Genomic DNA, 7969 nt, shown 5'->3' on the forward strand with positions numbered 1-7969 from the left:
AGGGTTTCTGCAGGGTTTGGTCAGTCAAATTTAAGACTTTTTAAGACCTTTTTATGACCATTATGATTTAAATTTATGACCTACATGAATTATGAAAAATTAATTAAAATTCTTTTCAAAAGTTTTTTTTTTAATTGACTTTCATTGAAAGTAACAAGATGTATTATTTAAATGCCTAAAGACAGCTCCAATGCCTTCTTACCCAGTGTGCAATATGCTTGATACTGATTATTTGCAATGGGCTTGAGCCAACTACTAAACACACCATCATTGAGCCATGGCTCGTTAAATGTACACTTTCCCATTGTGATAGACCGGGAGATTTCAGTTCGGGCTGGGCAATATGGCCAAAAACAATTAACACGATAATTGTTTTATATTAGTCAATATCGATAATTATCACGATAAATGTCAAATCTTTATTTCTTTCAAGTTTAAAGGCAGACTGTTGCTTCTAAGTGAAAGTTGTAGAAACCAGAGCGTTAATTGTGGTTTTAAACTAACTTTACTCTTTATTGTCAGAAAATATAATGACAAACACTTGCTAAAACAGGTGAACATTTCACAAATCTGAGGTAGGACATTCAAACATTTGTCATTTGTCCTTAACAAAATAAATATCTTTATTGGGAAAATAATTACTTAGTTTCTGCATGTGCTAATAGGGGTCAAGTCTTGAAACTTGTCTTGGTTTGTGTTGCCTAACTTTGATGGCACGTATCTTCAGGAAATGTATGAAAAACAGTAGCCTAAATACATTATTAAATACTGTAAATATTCCATTAGTCCTTTAATACATTATCAGCACTAATAATATAATAAAATTCAATATGTATATCCCACATGGTGCAGTTAATATCACTAGGCTAACGTGACAGTAAATCCATGGTAAATGACGGGAGATTGTAGACGGAAAAGCCTTCTGACAGTTGTGCAGAGTTTCTCCTGTTGGTCAGCGCTGTTTCATCTGCCTTTAAACTGGTTTAAATCACTGAGACAGTGTGTTCTTCGCTGAATTCAAGCGCTTCTCACTGGATCTTGTGACTGAGACCGATCAGAGTAAACGCATCAGTTCTATTGAGCTCGCGCTGCGCTGCCGTTTGGACTTGGAGCCGAGCGGGTAAATGGTCCGTGTGGCGCGCGTTTCAAATGAGCGTTCCGCTTTTAGCGCATTTAACCTGTGCATTTAACATTATGCCGCCAGCGCATTTTCAGGGGGAAAAGGCAATGGTAGAACCAACGAATGAACGAGCATATCAATTTATGACGTGGCTAAATTAAATTTATGACCTTGTATGGAAAATCCGGACGTTTTTATGACTTTTTATGGCCTAAAATTCTTATTATTAAATTTAAGACGTTTTATGACTTTTTATGACTCCGCGGAAACCCTGTTATAAACTTACTTTATAAAGCAAATCGAGTATTTTAAATAATTTCCTGTGATTTAATTTGGCTTCAGATAAAAAATCAGACAGAAAATATAGCCTACTATTGGATAGTGTTCTGCACAACGATTCTATATAGATTAGCATTACATTATACATATAATCTATTATTATGGAAATACCTGGCATGGATTGAAAAACACAGGTAACTCAAATATCATAGCAAACATGTTTATTGTCTTCAAAATGTCTTTATCTGCATGTTACAGCCATAGTTACAGCGCGATCTGTTGTTAGCTGTGTGTGTGTTCGAGGCTTCCTGGATTGTCACATGATTATGGCACTTCTTCATGTTCTAATACTGTGCACAGGGCGGCGAGGGCGCCCTCAGGCTATTGGTATGAATTGAAAACACATTAACAGAGTATGCAAACGCTCATAATGATTACATCGACGCATTTGGGTATAAATTCAATAAATATTATTCCTGTCTATAGAAATATGATGTAAACCTATGAGAATATATCAATATTTCTCCAAATCTGCACATTTTTGAGCTAAAGCCCTGAAGGACGTTGTTTTGTGTATCGCTGTCATGACGACAGCACGGAGTTTTTTATGAATGAAAGCGGCTGACGCGCATAATTCATATCAAAGGTATCGACTCATTTTTTCATTTCATAACTCCTGACACAAATTAAGAAATAACTGTCGCTATAAGTTTCTCAGAATACAATAGTGGTCAAATTCTGAAACTTGAGTCTTATATCTTTTTAATGATGTATAGTTTGTCAAGATATAACATTAAATCTGATAGTAACTTTGAACTATATATAAATAAAACCGCTTCAGTGCGCCGACGCTCTGGCAACGGTTAACAGGTTAAGGTAGTCTAATATTTTTCTGACTAACAAATTACTGACACAGTAAAGGGTAGATTTAAATAAAGAAAAACGAAATTTAAATAAAGAAAAACGAAATTTAAATAAAGAAAAAAACGAAATTTAAATACAGAAAAAATGAAATTTAAATAAAGAAAAACGAAATTTAAACAGGCCTAAAGAAAAACTAAATTTAAATAAAGAAAAAACGAAATTTAAATAAAGAAAAACGAAATTTAAATAAAGAAAAAAACGAAATTTAAATACAGAAAAAATGAAATTTAAATAAAGAAAAACGGAATTTAAATAAAGAAAAACGAAATTTAAATAAAGAAAAAACGAAATTTAAATAAAGAAAAGCGAAATTTAAATAAAGAAAAAACAAAATTTAAATAAAGAAAAACGAAATTTAAATAAAGAAAAAACGGAATTTAAATAAAGAAAAACGAAATTAAGTTTGCCTAAATTAAAAACGAGATTAATTTAGATTGATAATAACGGGTAAAAAGTCTAATACATTTTGTTTATTCTATTTTCCACAATGTCAAAGCAACAGCAGCAATACAAGCTCAGGCATGCACTTCGGTTCATACAAACTCCGCTGTTCTGCGCTCTAGCCAGAGAACACTCTTGTTGCAGGAACACTCAGGCGTCGGTTCTATTTCTAGCATGAACGCGTTTTCCGCGTGGCTCGAGCCGCGCCTGAGACGCGTGTCTCACGCAGGCAGTGTGTAAACTCCAACCTTTTAACATGGGAGCCGAAATAAAAACAGACACCCAACGCAGCTGAGACTCTCACGCCAGCAGCCAGTGTGTCGCCGGCCTTATTCAAGCGCGAATGAGAACCGTTTCGCGGGGGATCCCAGGTGTCAATAAAACAAAAACAAAAACGTTTTTTCGTTGTTGTTTTATAAATGCTCTGACAATTGTTTAATAAATGTTCAATCAAAATGCAAAACATCGCGTCTTTTTTTTATTTTTATTTTTATTTTTTTTAGTCGACTAATCGTTGTGCAGGACAGGACTTTGGTCGACTAAGCATTTCTTTGGTTGACTACAGCCCTAATGTAAATGCAGCCGTTCAAGGAACATAATTGATTTATTACGGTATTGACGGTATTAGAAAATCCATGTCGTGGCGCAATGTCACACCGGTGATGACTATGACACCGGTGTACCGCCCACCCCTAGTATACGCGCAATAACACAAACGAAACTACTACACGTGAGACGCTGTTTACCCGAAATACAACTCCCATAAGCCACTACTTCAAAAAGGAACTACGTCACCATATTACGCAACCTATGCTCATTCACAAAAACTCCCGAAGACTTCCCACAAGTCAAAACACAGTGTAAGCGCCAGAATAAACCGCACTATACACACGAACACAATGATTTACCTTTACTTATTTTTGTTGAATGGATTTACCGTTTACAATATGAGAAAACTCCAGCTCCTAACTCAGAAAACACTAACTAAATCCTACCTGGTCTTCAGAGATGTACCGGGCTCGGGGCGGCATTAAACGCTGAGCTCCGCGACAATCAGTCAGACTGAAGGTCCGGAAGCGTACCCCCTACAGAGAGTGAATCTCCACCCAGGATAACCTCCAAAAACAAGAAAGGCAAAATAACAAAACAAAACAACAAACAGTGCTCCGTCGGAAGGGTTGTATTCACAATCCAGCTGGAAACACTCTAACTAACCAGAGTTCTCATTTATAAAGGTAACCATTCACAAAAACATACACACATACAACCCATACTTACCAACGTTTCCTACCCCCATAGGATCGCGGACGAGACACCCAATTTATGTTACGGCCAGCTCGTTCTCCACCGTACATAAAATATACAAGTACACTTCAGTAATGACTTGCAAGATTTTATTAGTCTTCAAACAAACAGATAACTTAATATAACGAAGTCTAGGGTTCAAAATCAAAGGGGAAAAATCATAATCCAGATGGGGAGGAGAAAAGGTTGGTATGGGCTGTAGACAAAATAAAGGTTTGCAACAAGTGACTTCTCCAGAGGCTGTCAATCCCCTGGACGAAGTAAAGAAGAGTGGTGGAGGCCAATGTTTTATCCTCTCCTTGATTAAGTGGTGAACAGGGAACAGGTGTGTGCAATCTCCTGCGCTCTCATGGAAGAACAACGCCACCAGCAGGCGAGCAAGTAAAACGCAGGGTCGTAACATGCGGTCCCCGAGGACTTTTCTATCGCTTCAGAGGTGTGTGTGTGTGTGTGTGTGTGTGTGTGTGTGTGTGTAACGTTATGTGTGTGTGTGTCTAAAATGTGACCCTGACCGTTTTACTTGCCTTTTGTTAAATAATCACTCGTTATTAAAATTTAGATATTTCGATAATACCTCAATTGTATGGAACGTATGCTTAATTTGTGCAAATTTCTGTCACTGTCCATCTGTATTATGTGGGTTTAGGGGGCGCGTAGATCTAGGCTATGTACGGAACGTTTGTTTGTTTTTTTAAGCGAATTTTTATTTTATTTTCAAATATATGCATTTATAGTGTGTATATAAACAAATATATATTTTATAATGACATAATTATACATATACATGTGCATTTATATGTTTTAAATACAATTATAAGGTGTCAGTGTATTTCATTAGACTTTAACTTTGCCAGCTATAAAAAAATCTAGCATTTCCTCTCGTTTTACCACTGATTTTTAGTGACAGTCGATATGCATGCATGGGCCACTGGCGATGACAGTTCCCCCCCTCCCCTCTCCCCTGCCGTGCCATACCACACCCACTCCCCGCCCTTCTTCTCACAGCCACCACGCCCAATTAAGTTGCATTTTTCAAAAAGATTGTGAGCTAGACTTGAGCTGAAAGAGGGGGGTGTCATGACCCTTTAAGCGCAACGGAGCAACTGTGTCTAAAGTGCTGGAAAAGAGAGAGTTAAAAGTTTCTGTCGTAATATCGAGTTCTGCTAAGCTATCTGGGATACTGAGATAATAATAATAATAATAATAATAACTTTATTCTTATATAGCGCCTTTAAAGCAGCTTCTCAAGGCGCTTTACATACTAGAACAAGCAAATTTAAAATACAGCACTACAATAAAATACAATACAACAAGATGCAAAAAAAAAACAAAAAAAAAAAAATCAAGTAAAAGCTAACCTAAAAAAATGCGTTTTTAAAAGAGATTTGAAATTACTTAGAGACTGTGCATCTCTGATATTTGGAGGGAGAGCATTCCAAAGCCTAGGAGCATAGGATGAGAAAGCCCTGTCCCCCACAGTACGCAATCGAGTCTGTGGGACTGCCAATAGACCAGCTTGTGAAGAGCGTAAATGACGCTTAGGTGTGTATAAAGTTAAAAGCGCAGACAGATACTGAGGTGCCAAACCATGCAGTGCCTTATATGTGAGCATAAGGATTTTAAAATCAACTCGGAGCCTGACCGGGAGCCAGTGCAAAGACTTTAAAATCGGGGTAATATGCTCATTTCTCCTGATTCCAGTCAAAATCCTAGCAGCAGAATTTTGTACACATTGTAATTTGTTAAGTGTGGTTTTAGGAACCCCAGCAAGAAGTGCATTGCAATAGTCAATGCGGGAAAAAACAAAGGTATTAATAAGCCTTTCAGTCACCGAGAGGGATAACATAGAGCGGAGTCTAGCAATGTTTCTGAGATGAAAAAAAGAGTTCTTAACAATGTACCGCACATGAGAGTCAAAGGACAGACTAGAATCAAATATAACTCCCAAGTTTTTTAACTTAGTCTGTGCCTCCAAATCAGAGCCATCTATGTTTAAAATTAGTGAACCAGCCTTACGAAGCTGATGAGGGGTGCCAATAAGCAAGACCTCAGTCTTATCACTATTGAGACACAAGAAATTTTGGGACATCCATGTTTTTATCTCAGAAATATAATGTGTTAAAAAAGGAACATCCAGATTTTGACCAGGTTTAGAGTGAATATAAATCTGAGTGTCATCTGCATAAAAGTGATAATTAAGCCCAAGTGATCTTAGTAGCAGTCCAAGTGGAAATATGTAAATGCTAAAAAGTAACGGGCCTAGGATTGAACCTTGAGGAACACCCGTACGGACAGAGCCGAGCTCAGACCGAAAGCCACTCATACAGACAAACTGCTTACGATCAGAGAGGTAAGATCTAAACCAGGTTAAAACAATCTCAGAAACACCAAAGACAGTTTCCAGACGGTTGAGTAGAAGATTGTGATTAACAGTATCAAAAGCGGCACTAAGATCAAGGAGGATAAGAATAGAAAGAGAACCAGAATCTGAGGCTATTAACAGATCATTGGTGACCTTGACCAAGGCTGTCTCAGTACTATGAAATTTCCGAAAACCAGACTGAAGGGGCTCAGAAAGATTATTTACTGTGAGATGACTGTGTAGCTGCAAAGCCACAACACGTTCCAAAATTTTTGCCACAAATGGAAGATTTGATATCGGGCGATAATTATTTAAGTTGTCCAAATCTACATCATGCTTCTTCGGAACAGGTGTTACAGCAGCAGTTTTCAATGCTGCTGGGACAACACCAGAACACAAAGATTCATTGACAATGCCAAGAACAGCTGGGCACAGTGAGTCAAAACAAGATTTAAACAAGCTTGTAGGGAGGGGATCAAGTAAGCAAGTGGTAACTTTCATACATGATACCACGCTAGTGAGCAGCTCAGAGTCAACTTCAGAAAAGGCAGTAAAGGATGTGCCAGAGAAACTAGGCAAGCAAAGTACAGAAGAGGAACCAGGTATAGCATGAATGATTTTATAAACATTGTCAATTTTAGAGCTAAAAAAAATGAAGAAAGTCATTACACACCTGATTTGAGACAGGCAGAGAGGTACCAACATTACATGTGAGAAGTCTGTTTATAGTATGAAAGAGATGCCTTGGATTTCTTTGATTATTATCTATTATCTGAGAAAAATAAACAGATCTGGCAGACTCAATTGCAGATCTATATTCCCCCAGGTGATCTTTCCAGGCTTGATAAAACACATTCAGGCCCGAGTCACGACACTTGCGCTCCAATTTACGGCAAGCAGCTTTCCTAAAGCGCAGGTCGTCATTATACCAAGGGGCAGAACGAGTAAAAGAGACTCTGCGTGACTTCAAGGGAGCAAAATAATCTAAATTAGAGGCAAGAACCGTATTCAGGTGCAAAATCTTATCTTCCAGAGGAGCTGACGGAAGACCACTAAGAGAGGAAACAACAGAGTCTGCAAAGTCTGACGGATTAATTGATTTCCATTTACGAAAATGAACAGAGTGTGAGGAAGACACAGGCGGAAGAGGCAGTTCTAGATTAAAAAAGATTGCCAGATGATCAGAGAGACCAATATCAACTGAACACTGCTGTGCTACAATTGCTTCGTTTGCAATCACAAGGTCTAATGTATGACCTTTGTTATGTGTAGGGCCGCTGATAAACTGTTTAAGATGAAAACAGTCTAATAAAAATAGGAAGTCCTTTGCCATCACACAGTCATTTTCATCAATGTGTATGTTGAAGTCCCCTAGAATGAGGATTCTCTCAAATTTATAACACAACATTGACAACAAATCAGCAAACTCAGTCATGAAAGCTTCATTTGCCTTTGGTGGTCGATAGACAGTAGCGATGGTAATTGCCTTTGGAGCAGAAATATTCAAAACAAGGCATTCAAATGATGAGAACTGTGGT

Source organism: Rutilus rutilus, assembly GCF_951802725.1.
Source record: "Rutilus rutilus genome assembly, chromosome: 20".
NCBI classification, from domain to species: domain Eukaryota; kingdom Metazoa; phylum Chordata; class Actinopteri; order Cypriniformes; family Leuciscidae; genus Rutilus; species Rutilus rutilus.